The sequence below is a fragment of the Wyeomyia smithii genome, chromosome 2, assembly GCF_029784165.1.
Source record: "Wyeomyia smithii strain HCP4-BCI-WySm-NY-G18 chromosome 2, ASM2978416v1, whole genome shotgun sequence".
Classification (NCBI taxonomy): domain Eukaryota; kingdom Metazoa; phylum Arthropoda; class Insecta; order Diptera; family Culicidae; genus Wyeomyia; species Wyeomyia smithii.
In genome coordinates this window covers 180,010,749-180,028,979 of record NC_073695.1, presented here as the reverse complement: position 1 = coordinate 180,028,979, position 18,231 = coordinate 180,010,749, and the positions used below count along the sequence as shown (strand labels likewise).

General features: G+C 37.3%; 1 protein-coding gene across 9 annotated transcripts in view; it reads right to left on the bottom strand.

The window, feature by feature from the left end:
- The window catches only part of LOC129721513 (zinc finger protein 569-like), a 44,645-nt gene that overhangs the window by 13,615 nt on the left and 12,799 nt on the right, over positions 1-18,231 (bottom strand). The window lies entirely within an intron of this gene.

Below are 18,231 nucleotides of genomic sequence, written 5' to 3'. Positions count from 1 at the left end.
AAAAGAAAATCTGGTTCCGGACGAAAATGCACTTTGCAAGAGAGCAAGGTTTGAGCGAAATTGAGGGCGGAAACGCCTGGTCGGACGGCGAAATCATATCGTGAGCTGAGCAATAAATATCAGATTGATTTTTTTTTTAATAGATTTAATTTTTAATAGGGGGGGAATGTTTGTAATGATTTATTTATGTACTAATATCTATTCAGAATTAATATTGTGTGTTCTGCCACAAATGGTGACATTTCAACACTATTATATATATATATATATATATATATATATATATATATATATATATATATATATATATATATATATATATATATATATATATATATATATATATATATATATATATATATATATATATATATATATATATATTTGTACGCTTTTTTATATTATTAAATGTTATTAGCTTCCGCAGTTAAGTTAATGTAATTGTAGGAAAATTATTAAACCTACTTGTCAAGGAAAAAAAACAAGGAATAAAACAAAACTTAAAATAAACTTAAAACTATCTTACTGACTATAAAGTGAGCTAATCGTTGCAATTGAGGATTGCAACGATTTTTGTCGGAATTTGTTGATAATTTGGCTTGACATATTTTCTAATGTTTCTACATTAGTGAGCCTATGTAGCTCGTTCGTGCTAAACCAGGGAGGACGCTTCAAAATCATTTTCAAAAGTTTATTCTGAATCCTTTGAAGTGTCTTCTTCCTGGTTGCACAACAACTTGTCCAGATGGGAACTGCATATAACATTGCTGGCCTAAAAATTTGTTTGTAAATTAACAGTTTATTCTTGAGACAAAGGCTAGAATTCCTGTTGATAAGAGGATATAAACATTTGATATACTTATTGCAGTTTGACTGGATATTTTCAATGTGCTCCTTGAAAGTAAGATTCTTATCATAAATTAGCCCTAAGTATTCAACTTGATCAGACCAATTTAAGACCACACCGTTCATCTTAATAACGTGGTTATGGGTGGGTTTGAGAAATGAAACTCTTGGCTTATGAGGAAAAATAATTAACTGTGTTTTAGAAGCATTAGGAGAAATCTTCCATTTCTGCAAGTATGAAGAAAATATATCTAAACTTTTTTGTAGCCGACTGCATATAACACGAAGGCTTTTTCCTTTTGCGGAAATGCTTGTATCGTCACAAAACAGAGATTTCTCACAACCTGATGGTAAATCAGGAAGATCAAAAGTAAACATGTTATATAAGATTGAGTCCAAGATACTCCCCTGAGGCACACCAGCTCTAACAGGCAATCTATTAGATTTACCATTTAGATAGTTAACCTGAAGAGTGCGATCAGTTAAATAACTTTGTATCATTTTTGTAAGGTAAAGCGGAAAACTGAAATTTGACATTTTAGCTATTAAGCCTTTATGCCAAACACTGTCGAATGCCTTTTCTATATCTAGTAGAGCTGCTCCAGTCGAATAGCCTTCAGATTTATTAGTTCGAATCATATTTGTAACTCTAAGTAACTGATGAGTAGTGGAATGCCCATGGCGAAAACCAAACTGCTCATTTGCAAAAATTGAGTTCTCATTAATATGTGTTATCATTCTATTGAGAATTATTCTTTCAAAAAGTTTGCTAATAGAGGAAAGTAAACTAATTGGTCGATAACTTGATGGCTCAGCTGGATTCTTTTCGGGTTTTCAAATTGGAGTGACTTTGGCATTTTTCTATTTCGTAGGAAAATGTGCTAGTGCAAAGCATCTGTTAAAAATTTTTACCAAGAAATTTAAAGAGTTTTCGGGAAGTCTTTTGATGAGGATATAGAAAATCCCATTATCTCCTGGTGCTTTCATGTTTTTGAATTTTTTGAGAATAGTTCGCACCTCATTCAAGTTTGTTTCCAATACCTCTTCAGAAAGAAATTCTTGGGTGGTGATTTGATCATATTTTTGGTTTACTTCATTTTCAATAGAACTTACTACGTTCAAATTGGAGTTATGGACACTCTCAAACTGCTGAGCAAGTTTTTGAGATTTTTGTTCATTCGTTAGAAAAATGCAATCACCATCTTTAAGGAATGGGATTAGCTTCGAAGGTTTCTTAGGAACCTTCGAAAGCTTCCAGAGAGGTTTTGAATAAGGTTTTAGTTGTTCAACTTCTCTCATGAAATTCTCGTTTCGCAAGAGAGTGAATCTATGTTTAATTTCCTTTTGTAATTCTTGAAAAATAATTTTCAAAGCAGGATCACGAGATCTTTGGTATTGACGTCTCCGTATGTTCTTCAAACGTATAAGAAGTTGAAGTTCACTGTCAATAATTGGTGCATTTTTTTTTCTCGCTTGTTTTCCGTCGGTCTAGTTCCGCCACTGTTGTGGCCAATCACCGACGCCCAGGGAGGCGACTCCACACCCAGGACCCTAACTCACGACCCGTTTATTAACGGACCGGCGCCAACGGCTTTACTTCCTCATGCGATGGAAGGCGTGATCCCAGAGATTTTTCGCCTCAGAAAATCTCCCGGTGTCGGCTAGGATTGAATCTAGACCAGTTGGGTTGGTTGTGAGTGGATCACGCCACCTCACAACCATCGACACCTATGTCGGCGGTGGGATTCGAACCCAGGCGTCGAGCGTGGTTGGCGGAGACGTTACCAACCACACTAGGCCCCCGCTCGATAATTGGTGCATTGAATTTTACTCGAGCCTTAGGAACTGATAAATTCCGGGCATTAAGTATTAAGCTGCTAAAATTATCTAATGCTCTGTCAATGTCAGCACTATTTTGTAAAATAATATCATCATTCAAATTTTCTTCGATCGTAGAACGATATCTATCCCAATTAGTCTTGTGATAATTTAACACAGATCTAGTGGGATTTAAAATAGTTTCATGGGAAATAGAAAATGTTATGGGAAGATGATCAGAATCAAAGTCAGCATGAGTTAATAAATCACTGCATGAATGACTTTGATTTGTTAGTACCAAATCAGTTGTAGATGGATTCCTAATAGAAGAATAACATGTAGGACCATTTGGAAATAAAACTGAATAAAATCCAGCCGAGCAATCATTAAACAATATTTTTCCATTGGAATTGCTTTGAGCATTATTCCAAGATCGATGTTTCGCATTAAAATCACCGATGATTAAAAATTTAGATTTATTTCTTGTGAGTTTTTGCAAATCTCCCTTGAAATAATTTTTTCGCTCACCAGTGCATTGAAAAGGCAAATACACTGCGGCTATAAATAAAATGCCATGTTTCAATTTCAATTCCCAAACTCTCGATAACTTTGGTTTCAAGATGGGGTAAAACACGATGTTTTACTCGACGGTGGATAACTATTGCAACTCCACCACCGGCAACATCAATTCTATCAAACCTATGGACCATGTAATTTGGGTTCTTTTTTAGTTTAATATTTGGCTTTAAAAGCGTTTCAGTCACAACTGCAATATGCACATCGTGGACTGTTAAAAAATTTAAAAATTCATCTTCTTTCGCTTTTAAAGAGCGAGCATTCCAATTTAGAAAATTTACAGCATTATTTAAAATCATTGCTGAATTTCAATTTCATAACAATATTAGTTGTAAATTTTATACCTTCTTGAACAGCCTCGTACATCGAGTTACAGTTCAACAAAACGGACATTAGCTGCAGCATGGATTGTTGTAGGTATTCAATCTTTTCTGGAGTTGGACTACCTAAATCAATACTGGCTGACTTTTCAGCACCAAACACGAATGGTTTGTTACTGTTTGAATTTGAAATATTACCTGTAAGGACACTGGCATATGAACAGCCTGGTGTTGCTTGAACAGGATTTTTTGTCTGAAATTTGTTAGCTGAATTTAAATTATTACCTACAGGCACACCTGCTAATGAAAGTGCACATTGACAACAGGTTGCTTAGAATTCCTACGTTGTCTGGAAGCAATAATTGTTGACCTTACAGGACAATTAAAGAAGTTAGATTCGTGATTTCCCCCACAATTTACACATTTGAAACTATCAGTGGTCTCTTTCACGGGGCAGATATCTTTCGTGTGACCAGTGTCACCACAAATCATACATTTTGCTGCCATATGGCAGTTTTGAGTTCCATGACCATAGGCTTGACAATTCCGACATTGAGTAAGATTACGGATTTCTCCATGTCTCTTGACATTTTCCCACTTTATTCGCACATTAAAAAAAACACGTGCTTTTTCAAAACATTTCAAATTATTTACTTTGGTACGATCAAAATGTACTAAGTAATTTTCCTGGTGTATTCCAGTTTGAATAATTTTGGCATTTGCCTTTCGTTACATCAAAATTACTTGGTTGGGGGCAAAACCAAGTGATTCCGACAAACAATCTTTGATTTCCTCAATAGTTTGGTCATTTGAGAGACCTTTCAAAACAGCCTTAAACGGTCTCTCGTTTTTGGCATCAAAAGAATAAAATTTATACATCTTTTCAGTCAAATACTGTAAAAGATGTTTATGGCCATCAAGAGATTCGGCCAAAATACGAATTTCGCCTTGGCGGCCAATTTCAAAATTAACTTTCACATCCGACAGAAACGATGAAAGCTCTGATCGAAATGCTTTAAAACTTGCTACAAATACCACAATAGGTGGAACTTTAACCTTCTTCATAACGGCTTTATGCTCAGTATGAGAAGTTTGAATTTCTTGATCCCCAACGGAAGAAAGAATATCATACCTGTTAATCGAAATTTCAGTGTCACTTGGAGGAGATGCCTCACGTTTCCTTGAAGCCGCATCAAAGCGAGCTTTTTTATTTTTTCCAGGCATAACTGGAAAACTTCACTACACTTTCACTTCACTATAGAATTTGAGTAGAAATATCTCAAACCAAATTTACTCACTAAACACTCGTTAACGTTAAAAACAAATTTATTACTTTGCGTTCCAACAGGTAGTCTTCAAGAAGATTGCCTGTTGAAAACGAAAAACAAAATTTCAATATCTCTCGGTAGTCTAAGACTTAGCCTCGAGCTGTTGGTAACATGCGACCGTACTGTAGGACAGTTCAAGTCGATCTGAATATCAGATTGATAAAAACGGAGAATAAGTATCTGCTTGAAATGGGTTTAAAACTTAGAATATAAGTACCATAAAAACGATAAAGTAGTGTTTTGGCCAGACCTTGCATTGTCACACTATGCTAATGCAACTTTAGCGGATTTGCGGCAAGGCAATATCGGGTTTATTTCGAAAGGATACAATTCTGCAGTCTATTGAAACTTTCTGAGCAAATTTGAAGCGAATGGTATACCATAAAGGTCACAGAGCAAAAAACGTCGATTGTTTGATAGAAAAATCAAAAAGGAGCTCAAAACAATTGAAACATCCGGAATTCAGGAAGCTATAAAGCAAGTACATACCCAAGAGGATCAGGAAATCAGCGCGATGTGGAGCTGAGTTTTTCCTATGAGGTATGTAAATGAGTTACATTACTTGAATAAACAAACAAGTATAGAAAAATAAGTTGCGCAAGATTTTAATTTGGAATTGAAAGTTTATTCGGATTTATTTCCTCATACGTTAGTTGAAAATTGATTTGCCTTGTAGATGATGCTAGCATTGGATCGTGAATCACTTTGATCATTCATTCGCGAGTGAACTGATTTGTACACTGTTAGGAATATAGTACTGGCCTTTGTCAATTTAATCTGTAATTTTATTTCAACAAGTCAGTCGTCATATGTTCGAAACTCGGCTAGAACACTAGCTTAGCAATGATTGGCTGCCAAACTTCCAATACGCATAAGGATAATACCAAGGCTGAACAGTTTACGACTTTTAAGTAGGTGGTCTTTACTTATTACTGTATATATATTTTTTAATTGATTTTTTTTTTAATTTTATAATTTTGTTCTCATTTTCATGTCTAAATGGTACATAGGATTCTGTCGAATCCCCCTTCCCCCGCGTAAGCATTCGTATAAAGTTTTGACGAGCTAGCTGTGGTAGTTAGCAAAATTCAATAATTTGAGATCGCTGAAGTCATGATAAAGAGTTACATAAAATGAATTTATGCGAATGGTAATAAAGAGTGAAAATGTAAACTTCAGACGAAATTGTTGCGTTTGACAGGACAAGTAAATTGAAGTATTGTCTAACTGATCCTCTATCGTCAATGACTGTATTAATATTTCTGTCTGCTGTATGACAGCTTTTGGCGGATAGAGGATTGAATAAAAAGTCGTGGTATAATAATAAATGAATAAATAATAAAAGTTTTTATATAGAAAATCTCTTGATTGCTTATTTATGTTGGCTAAAATAAAAACTTTTGGAACTTTGATACTTATCCTGTTTTAGATAATTAAAATCAAAGGTTGTTGGAAGATGTCATCGACATATATTCATATATATATTCCGAATTGATTTCCTAAGCCCAAAATGCAAAAGCTATATAAGAATAACGAATCGCGTCGAAAACCAGAATTGTGTAAAAACACCGCTTTCATATGCCAAAATACGTGAAATCAAAAGAGGGTGCCGCAAAACAAGGTAAATCGAATGAATAATCATGAAAATCTAGGCATTTTAAACGCCTATAACTCGCAATAACGATAAAGTTCTGCCAAACTTCCAGAATATTTTGGCGCCAAACTGCTTCCCCCACATCATCGCCAACACGAGAGGCCTGTTAGATTGTATTTTACCTATTCGTTGAGCCAACTCATTCGTTTTCTATTAACGACCGATTCCTCGCCATAACGCTGAAAACCAGGGGGATAAGTGAACACCCGTCTCATACTGCAAGTCATCAATGTCTGTCTGTACAGTAGAGCTGAAATCCTATACCGGTCTGCGGACCGACAGATTATTAAACGGATCGTCCTGGAGAAATCACAAAAACATTGCCTCCCCCTACCGATAAACTATTCCCACTCAATCCGATCCCACAAAAGGAGAGTGGAATCCTCTTGGTGTGGTTACCACCCACTAACAGTACCGACTTCGGCTATGTGGTACTGGGGAATCAAAGAGTCTGAATGGAAATTCCATTTCTCGTTGTGTGCTATGGGAAAAGGAAGGCAGTCGATGGTACTCCCACCAACACATTAAATATCGAACAGGATATGGACGTCATTAAGGACTTAAACCATCTGGACGGGGGAGGCACCACTACTGCTAAAACTGAGTAGCAACATTTCGTGTTCAAATACCAAATTCATAACAAAAGTTATGCGTGTCCCCTGATTCGGAGAGGGCATGGTATATGCTCTCCACCACCCACTGTGTCGATATTGTTACTGTTGAATTAAAGGTTTCATGTTGTTGGGTGGTAGTGGAGTCACTCCCCAACAGGTCTGCGTGTAGCTTGCAGGTTGAAGGGCGGTGCATTTTTTGTTCTTGTGTGTATACTCAACTCAAGCTGAGCTTTATAACACACTCAATTTATTTAATGCTGTGCCTGAGAACAGAATGGCGCATACATCCAGGCGTTGCTGGTTTTTATAAAAACGTGTGTGTGTTCTGGCGCGACGAATTGCCGGAGTGTTTCTGTTGGGTGGATTATTTCTTTGTCTCTGTTCGATGGTGCCGCCGAGTACACACCGAGGCAGGGAAAGGTTTATGTGTACAACTGCAAGCCAACCGACAGCACGAACATCAACAGCACCAGCATGAAAACACGAAAGAGCAAGTTGCGAATAACATTCTGTTGGAGAACGATGAAACCGCGATTGTAGTACGGAAACCTATTCTACACGTACCAACAGAGGTAGAATTTTGAACAGCCACATTTACTTTGTGGTAGCGGATATTACAAGTGCATGCTGAACGGTAGTCTGTCTGAGCAGGCATGAGTAGCATCAGTGATAAATTGCATTTGTGATTTTGGGGGAAAGCGGTAGGCATTCTCTCTTCCGACTGTAATCGTCGACGCGCGAAAGGTATTATGGAAATTAATATATGACAGACCAAGAGCGGTGAACCTTTGCCTCTAGCGTTTACGTAATTTATTTCCTTTCCCTACGGAACGACAGACTATACGAATCGAATAACGCTGCTAGCTTATGACAAAGAAACCAAATATTGTGGGTATGATCGATATAAGCGTTCATTTATTATTCCTTTGAAAGTGAACACTTCTTCGATTTCCTATGATTCAACGCAATCGTATGCAAACTAAGGCCACAGCGACCGAGGTCTGTTTGCTTTGCACTGCACGGTGGCATGTGACCGAATGCACACTGTGTGTCAGACAATAATGGGTTGATTACAAATATTACACATCAGCTAACTCTCTAATTACCGAGAATGCTCACGTCGCGTAAAACTTGGTCCACACGAAAACCAGGTTTTGTGTACTCGTAATTTACACATCGTGTCAAATATTTAAGTTGGTGCTTTTTGTTAAACGACACGATACGGGTATATTGAGAGTTCTGTGCAATGACAGTAACATAATAAATTCGGTTGCAAGAGAAAAAATTAAACATAATAAAAACCGATGATCATGTACAGGTCGGACTCGATTATCCGGAACATAAAAAAAAAATTCATTCCGGATAATCGAGTTTTCCGGATGATCGAATCACAGAAAAAATATTCAAATTTGCTATTAACGAACATGAAATAAGTTTTTCCTCTTTCTTATTGCACTTTTTTGATTGACGTCAGTGGCATAACCAGAAATTATTTCTGAGGCGAAAAGTGGTAAAATCTTGAGAAGCAAAAAAAAAATAAATTGGACATCGAATGAAAATATCATTTATATTGAACATGTCCCAAACATGCCGGAAGTGACGTAAATGGTCTCAAGTATACCAGACGGGATGGTAAAGGTAAAATTTCGTAGTAAAAATTAAAAACGAACACCAAAAAAAATAAAATTCCGGATAATCGAGTTTCCGGTTAATCGAGTCTCCGGATAATCGAGTCCGATTGTATTACCAAAATAAAAATGCATTAATTTATTTTTTGAATATCCGAAACCTGATTAAAATAACATCATCACTTGACTCCAGGTGCCATTTTAAATCCAATATGGTGACCCAAATACCACTCAATATGAGTATTTTTGTAATTAGGATGATGCTCAGAAACCGAACATCGACTTCAGGCGTGAATACGGATATTTCTAGAATCGTGATGATGCACAGAAGCCAAAAATCGTCCTAACTTAGCTACCGAGTAAACAATTTAACCTCCTTCGTCAGAATTTCCAATGATCCCAAAATCAATATTGTACTCTTCTAGCAGTCATAGAAAAAAAAACTGAAGTGTTCTAAGACACCTGTAGAAGTCTTTGGTTAAGTCTAATTTGAAAACAATATTCTGAGTGCAGCGAAAAAAATAAATTTTGTTGGTGGCAATATAGTTCCCACTGCCTTATAAAGGGTTAACCCTAGAAGGATAGTCTGCTTCAATTTAGCTCCTCGCTTTCAGTAACATTGTCCTCTTCTTTTTCAAATAGTGCGAAAACGTTTTCGTTTTTAAAAAAACTGAGTTCTGGTGTTTGTTATCCATCGATGTGTTAACACCGTAATGATCAATCATTATTAAATTCTAAACAAAAACTTCCACTTTAAATGATTTAAAACTCATGCATCAATTTAACGCCAAAAAAAGGTTATCTTTCTCGGGTTAGAACGTTTAACTCAAATGGGCTTTTTCGAATCCTTATATTTATTAACACCACACAAGTTTGAATGAATTAAACAAATCCAATCAAATCAAACAATTATTGAAGACGAGAGGTTTGATTCTAACTTATTATTTGCGATCACTTTCGAATGCAACAACGCATTTAATATAACAAACAACCTTGATTAGCTCTACATTCACCTTGGGGTCGTGGCCTTACACATAACCTCTCTGATTTTTTTGTAGTAACTACAAAAATTTTCTAAAAATAATTGTTAGCAATTGGCAATCGAGAAGTACTGTGGAATGGGGTGAAATAGATCAGTGGGGTAAAGTTGATAACCTGAAAATTCGTGATAAAAAATATTGATCAAAAGATACTGATTTTACAATACTAGGCAATGTTTACGTATCCCAAACATCAACTTTGGCAAGATTCATATACCTGTTAACTTTTGCATGCCTGGTGCAATTTCACATATTTTCCAAAAACTCTTTTAACTCAATCATATTTGATGAAAAACTATTCAAAATAACAAAAAATATTGAATTTACTTAAAATAAACTTAATTTAGAATAAATTACGTTAAATTTGGAAAAGTTAGTAAAGTTTGATAAAAGTTAAAAAAATATAATATTCTGCAATGATTCTATACCGTTATTGTAATACTGACAATTTCGCAGAAAACTACAAAAATTCAAATCCAGGGCTAGTTTTTGACCTTCCGCAACAAACCGAATTGAAATCGGTCTAACAATGATCAAATGAGAGCATACTTAGTAAACTTCATCTCGTGAACCTAGCTGTGAGTGTTTTTTTCAGTTCAGAAAATCATCACATATCAATTACAGACCTCGTTCGATTTGGGCACGTTTCGTTTTTGGCACGGTTCAACATAAAAACATTGGACGTGTTGCCACCAGCAACCATCCAAGCTTTGAATTGAATTTTCGCTTCAGTCCGGTAGGCATCGGACAACACTGTTCGGATTGATTATATAATTGGCTATTGAATTTTCTCTTTAGTCCGGTAGGCATCGTAGAAAATTTAAATATGACGTGTTGCCAAAATCGAACATGGTCTGCATGCATGTGCAGCATATTTCCAATAGAATGTATAGATTTCAAGGGTGATCAATTTCACCCCGAAATATCTCATAGTACCCTATAGAACTCTCGAATTTATTTCATAAAGTAAACGATAGAAAATTCATACTAGTACTTGTCTTGAATATATGCTTTTTTGAGTAAAATACGCATGAAGCGATTTAATTGGAAAATAGTAGGAGAAATGATCAATTTCACCTCGTTCGATGGTACCAATTGAAGTTTCGTTAGCTCTGATGAAAAAGCTTAGCTGTAGATACATTCACAGTATTGAAATATCTATTCATGAAAGAGAATGTAAATATTTCCTGTTACACACAATTTGGTTGCAATAAAACTGCACTAAGATTTGGGCAGGACTAAAAAAACAAATCATCACTTTTAGTTACCTGCTCTATAACTCATAACTTCCAAAGTTGCCAATTTATGTGAGACGTAACCTAACCTCTTAGGGTAAAGAAAACACTTCAAAAGCAGATAAACCTCAAAAAATAAAACAACAGAAAAGCTAGAATCTTCGCTCAAAAGCAAGAGACGAACACCATAAAAAAACATCAAAGACCACAATCCCGTCCATCATGTTTGTCGGTCTGCAGACACGAGCTCGAATGTTTTTTTTTTGCATTCAGGTATTAACCCTCTAGTGCACAGTGTCGCCTTCAGACGGTCTTCAGTTACACCTCTTAAAAGCTTCAATCAATACTTAAAAAATGTTTATAAAAATTTAATGATTTTTTGGAAGTCCGTCTGAAAATTAATTTGGGCACTAGAGGGTTAAGAGGGAATATTCGCGATGGAATCAAACCAACCAACATTATTTGCCCGGATTTGAGAGTTGAATTATAAGCATCGTGTAGTCAGTAGTCCAAGATTGTAGTGTCGGTCGAGTGATAACACTTTATCTGAAAACGTTTACAAAAATTGTAGGAGTCGCCGCCAATACAAGCCTAATGGCTTGTGTCAAACAATGTTATCACTATTTTTTAGATCAAATCTGAGAGTAAGTGCAATTGTCAGGTGATCTTCAGCTTGGTTGCAGTCACAAAACCGCAAATTAAATTCCTGATGACTGTTTGCCAGAGACAACGTGACATGCAATAAATCGCTGGTCCACAAACCACTGTCCCGCAATGGATAGCCCACTCGAAAGCGTGGTTTCTCGTGAATACTAAACCGTAACCAGCAATCTGATGTCGGGGATATTGCGAAAGACATCGTGTTTTGAATGTTTATGTCCGTTGGATTGACGGCCACAATCAGCACTGTAGAGAGTGCGCAGAGCAAATGCACAGCGGATAGCTTCGGGTTTAAGGGCTATTCCCACTGCTTCCGTTCCGGGGCCGGGCCGTGTCCGTGTCCCGTCCGGGACTTTAATGCATTCACACTGCGCCGTGTACGAACCGTGCCTGCGCTGCGCTCTGGCTGAGAAAAGTTGATGTGTGTATGTGAAAGAACGTCTTCCTCATTTTTTCATACCGCAGTTCACTCCGCGCGAAATATGTCACTACAACATACACGCATCCACCCGAGTGCCTCCCGTGCACTCTCCGGCCAACACAAAGTATTGTCGGCAACGATAGTTTTCCTCTCGCACGGCGGCAGCACGACGGCAACGCAACGCTGCCCCGGTCTGGGCACGGCGCGTCGGTGTGAATGCGTTCATAAGAACGCATGCAATCAATCTCAAACGAGCCCGGACGACACACGGAACAGCCACGGCCCGGTCCCGGAACGGAAGCAGTGGGAATAGCCCTTTAAAAGACTGATGGTTGGGCCTTGGTCGATACTTTCGTCGTATTAGCGTCTGTGTCGTGACTCAGACACAGAGGAAACAACATTGATATGATATTAATTCCAACATGTTGAACAGACTCTCAGGCTCACACAACACAGCACCAGAGCCATGTCGGCTTGCGGCTCTTCCCGTGAGATAATGGTTGGCTTTGAAATGAGGGGAACACGCAAACAGTACCAGGGCTGTGTGTATTGAAAAGCAAAACAAGTTTTACTAGTATGGCGTCGCCGACCGCCGGGGTAAGCGGTGGAAACTCACCATAAAGACTTGAGAGAATGTTCATGTTGTATGTATGTCGTGGCGATTATTTAAATATAGGATAAACCTACATTCAGTGCATCAATTCGAACAAAAGTGAACTGTTACATTGAAGAGTTTATTTTTGAATAACTTGCTAGCTGCGGGTCGACATTCTATTTGAAACGAAAACGTGGAAACGAATTTCACCGCTTTTTGGCATGAATCCTTCGAATACAGTTTATCACAGTCACAACTTAAGGCAATATTGATATCAGGTGTCCACTAATAGACCCTTGCAGTAATGTGATACCTTCTCCTTCACCTCATTGCACAAATCCAGCAGGCAGCTGTACATCATCCCTCTTCTATTTTTCATACCACCCACCCGTCTCACAGTGGTTGTATATGGGTCAAGGTCGCAGATTTGATGTGTATGTAGGTGAGCGAACACACTCTTCAACAAAATCGACCAATGCAACTGACGACGAAATCAAAACACTTTACACCGCACACAGAACAAATCCTGTGATGTAGGTCAGAAATTGGTCAGATACCAAAACACGCCCGACGCCCATTAGTGTGGGTATTTGCACAAATTTAATTGAATGAAAGTGAATATTACAACAATCACACTTTGTTTACCATTCCAAACTCGTCACACACGTCCGTGATACTACGACTAGGTTCAATAGAGGCCAAGCCTCCAGATTCACACTAGTAATGCCGACTGTAACTGTATAATAAAGCTATAGTAGGTACCACTATTTTTAATCCGACAGGATTGTCAGTCAATAACACTGTCTGGCGGAATGAAGACTGCACGACAGCTCACGGTTGTGGGGGAAAAGAGGTTGCCAAAAGCTGAACGCTGTATACTGGTGGTCCTCGACTTGTTTGGCTACGTAGTTTTGTGGTTCGCCATATAAAAATAAAACATAAATCGAAAACATTGCATGATACATACCAATTCATGTCCGAAGCGGTGTTTTGGCTGCAGACCGATACATACAAGGGGATATGTACTATAATAGTTGGATGTTCAAATATTATTGTGTCCTTAAGGACGAAAAGTTTCTAATAGTTACTGCTTATGAGATCCAGTAAACTAAACAATATCTGTTAGTTTTAGCACGTTTGTAGACTCAATTGTTTGACAATTAAGTAAATGCAGACTGAGCAGGCTGTGAGTATTAATGAATCATATGATTGATGCATCCACGTGTTGCCGGTGTACATAACGGCAGAATGCACATCACAGTGCTTTTTCACACTTTCATACCGTAGCATGCGGTATCACACACATTCCATTGACCGCGTGTGTGGCACCACACTACAGCTACATAAAAAACTCTTCTCTGATATGATATTTCCATAAAAATGATACCAAGCGGATTACGAGCGTACTGACGCCCGGTCACCGGTTCGGTTTTGTTGTAGTGAATTTCCACTGCTCTTATGTTTTCATAGCCCCGTGTTGCTGCTACCTGCTGTCTACTTGTGGCCTAACAGTTAAAAATGCTTGTTCGTAGGCATAATTATCATCAACAGCATTTCTACTAACAGAAACAGATTCAGTACTCGCAGTACAACACACAACACTGGGGGCCCTTGTGTTTGTGGAGTTTTGAGTGAGCTGCAAACGCACACATTTGGTACAGATTTACCAGCATTACGAGCCAACAGTTTTGCATAAATTTATGTAGTTTGGTGTTGCGGTTTTCTATTATGGTTATCCTTCGATGAGGTTGCACTCAAGAAATGCAACAACGATATCTTGGCTCATATTTACTGAAAAGTCTTCCCGTATATTCGCTAAGCAGAATGTTTTGCGATTGTCAATACTGAAGAAGTTGTTAAGCTTACTTTCAAATGAATGGGAAATAATAAGCTTTTTGTTTTATGGTACCTACTCAACAATTTCTTGAGAACCACACCTCGGAAATGTCATCTCGCTTCCGTTTTATTATCAATCACGTATACATAACCGTCTCCAAAATCCTGGTCCATAAACTAAGGTTATTGCCTTTGTAGAGGAGTTTTTGGGAAGGGCAATCCACAATCGAACAAACGGTCATTTTGCACTAAATCCAAACAAGTTCAGAGGAATAAACTAGCAGATTCATCATCAGTTCATAGACATTCAGGTGAGGTACAATTCAGTTAAGCGCAACGAGTTATGGCAAAATATGCTTGAACACGGTTTCCAAACAAAACTGATTATAGGCTAATCTGTGCCAAACATGATGGTTTCACATCGTGTATCAGGATAGCGTGCGTAATTTCAGACTCGTTCGTAACGTTGGACGGTGCCAAGCAAGATGACGGACTCCCGAATCTGCTGTTTAACATCGCTTTGGAAGGCGTAATACGGAAAGCAGGTGTGCAAAAAAGCGGTCCCATTATCTTGAAGTCCAATATGATTCTTGTTTTAGGGATGGTGATGGTATTGACATTGTTGACATCCTTGAGCAATTAAGGAGATATTTATGCGTTTTAAAACGGACACTGCTAGAATTGGACTTACCATTAGCTTTAATATATCGAAGAAAATGGTGGCAGGTAGAGAGCGTGAAAGGTTGTTAAGTTTTGGTGCTAACATTGTGATAGATAAGCGTATCTTCGGAGCATGGATAAATTTAAATATCTTGCTGCTCTCGTAACATGCGACAACTATGAGGCTGTCAGAGGATCGCGTTATTTAAATTTAATTACTTATTTTTTGTAGTATAAAATTAATTCAAAAATCCCAGTGGAAAAGTATTTGATCAGATATAAAATCATCTGGCATCGTTAAAGTAAACTGAATTGTGCCGTGTCAACTAAATAAGTTATTAAAAACAAGATATGAAATCTAGCATAAGCGTAACCAACTGATACAAGCAGATAGAAGTCAAACCTGAACCATGACTGGAAGCAAACATTGGGCACATTTTTCTAATAAACGCTGCAACGAAACTCCACTAACCCTAATTTATTTACTTTTTTATTGAACTGTTTTCAAAGAAATGACAGACAGTATTTAAATTTCATAAGTCGCCATCAAAATATGTTACTCCGTTCTGAAAACGAAGCTTTATTTTATTAAAACACTATTTTGTTTTTATTATATTTTTTATATTTTTTGCTAAATCCAAAAAGGTACACCGAACTTAATGAAGACACAATGTTTTTATCCAATTATGACAAAAATAAAATGAACCAAATTTTGAAATCTATACGAATAAAAATGGAGTTCTGCCTGTCTGATCCATATATACTTGAAAACTACTGAGCGGATCGACATGAAAATTCGTATGTAAGGATTTTTGGGGCCAGGGAAGTTGATGTAATGAGAAGCAAGAAATATTTCTGTGGTAGTTTCATACTCCTCCCTGCTATGAAAGAAAAGGCTCCCATACGAACGAAACACAAATAATTGTATAACTCGTGATTTAATCAAACAAATAGAACCAAACTTGGCGTGTGGTGGTTTACGAGAGCAAGAAATATATGTATATGGCAGATCGATACCCCTTCCTTTTCTAGAAAAGGGGGCTTCCATAGAAATGAAACTCAAATTTCTTCATAACGCATAAACTAATCAAGTAAATGGAACCGAATTTGGCATGTGAAAGTTTTTGGAGGTAAGAAATGTTTGTATGGTGGTTTGACGACCCTCCCTCCTCTGGAAAGGGGGGCTTCCATACAAATGAAACACAAAATCGTGCATGACTCCAGAAGTAATTAGGTAAACGAAACCTAATTAGGGATGTGAAAAATTAGGGGGGCAAAAATATATTGATGGTGGATCGACACCCCTCCCTCTTCTGAAAGGAAGAGGTCTCATACTAATAAAACACAAGTTTCTATACAACTCAAGAAATAATCAAGCAAATGGAACCAAATTTGACATGTGTAGTTTTTTTTTTTGAGGGGGGGGGGGGGGGTTATAAATGTTTCTATGATGGTTTGACACCCCTCTCTACTTCGGAAGGAATGTGGGCTGGAAAACAGCCAAAAGTGACCGAATACCACCCAATATGGTTATGCGGTATCTGATGACCAGAGGCCAGAAATTGATTCCACACGCCATTTTGAAATCCAAGTTGACGACTTTCATTTCTGGAAATCAGCTGAAAATGACCGAATGTCGTCCAATATGGGTATTTATAGAATCGAGGTGATGTACCAAAGCTGAAAGGCAAGGATGTTCTCATTCCGATAGAACCAATCATTTCAAACGATTTTTCTGTTGATCTCATCTCTTATTCTCGATTCGTTATGCATTTGCAGACTATAAACAAATCGGGAGTCATTTCTTTGGATGCAGGATGCAGGGAATCAATTTAGAGTGTTTGAAATCTACTAAAATGGATGGTATTTGGTATTTGCAGCTAATGTTGATTGTCGGTACCTGAAAATCATCCCGATTCCGTAGAAAACTAAATTTGAGTGAAAGTAAAAACAAATCTGGATTCAAATTGAGCATAAAAAATCACGATTTTGCATGTTTTACGTTGTGTTGTCAATTTTGAGCAATCAGATATCTTCCTTTTATTTTAATGTAAACAAAGTCATCGCTTTGAATTTTGATTTAGAAGCAAATTGAGCATAAAAAGTTATGAATTTGCATGTTTTGTGGATTTGTGAATAAAAGAGTCCAATTTTCACCTACGTGTCACCGCTTCTTTATTCAGAGCGATTAAAAATGACGATGATTACTGTATGAAAAAAGAAACGATGAGAATAATAATATCTTTAAGATCAACCGCGTTACGGAATTCAATTTTCATATAGTAGATTTCAAAATTTGGTTCTTTTTTTTTGTTATAACACAGTGCAACATCTTAAGAGGCAACAATGGCGCCGTTTTGAATTTTTAAAAAAACTGGAAATTTTTGATGTTTTTTCGACGCCATTTTGTTTCAAGACAAAATATCAAAATTCTAAGAGTTTGTCCATATATTAGCATCTTTTCACCCATCTTTTGAAAAATAAAAAAAAAAACAGATCTTAAATCGGACAAAAACTGAGCTCAAAACGGTGATTCTACGAAACCGGTTTTGGCATAGTTTTAGTATATTTCACAAAGCGAAATAATATTGATTATTTCTGAGCATTAATGGTAATTCGCTAAGGGGCTATCCACAAACCACGTGGACAGATTTTTATCGATTTTGACCCCCCCCCCCACTCCCCCTCCGTGGACAACTGTCCATATAAATTCTAAAAAAATTGTATGGACCGTGGACATTAGCCAACCCCCCCCCAAAGCTGTCCACGTGGTATGTGGATGCCCCCTAATATCTTAAAGTGGTAGTCAAATTATATCTTATTTTGAGTAAAAAAGTCTCAGAAATCGAATGGTAGGTGTCTGATCTACGTAAAATGTCAGCAAAATGTCGATTTTGCCCCAATTCCCCTACAATACAAAAATAGGTTTAACTGCTGACATTTTACATAGATCAGACACCTACCATTCGATTTCTGAGACTTTTTTACTCAAAATAAGAT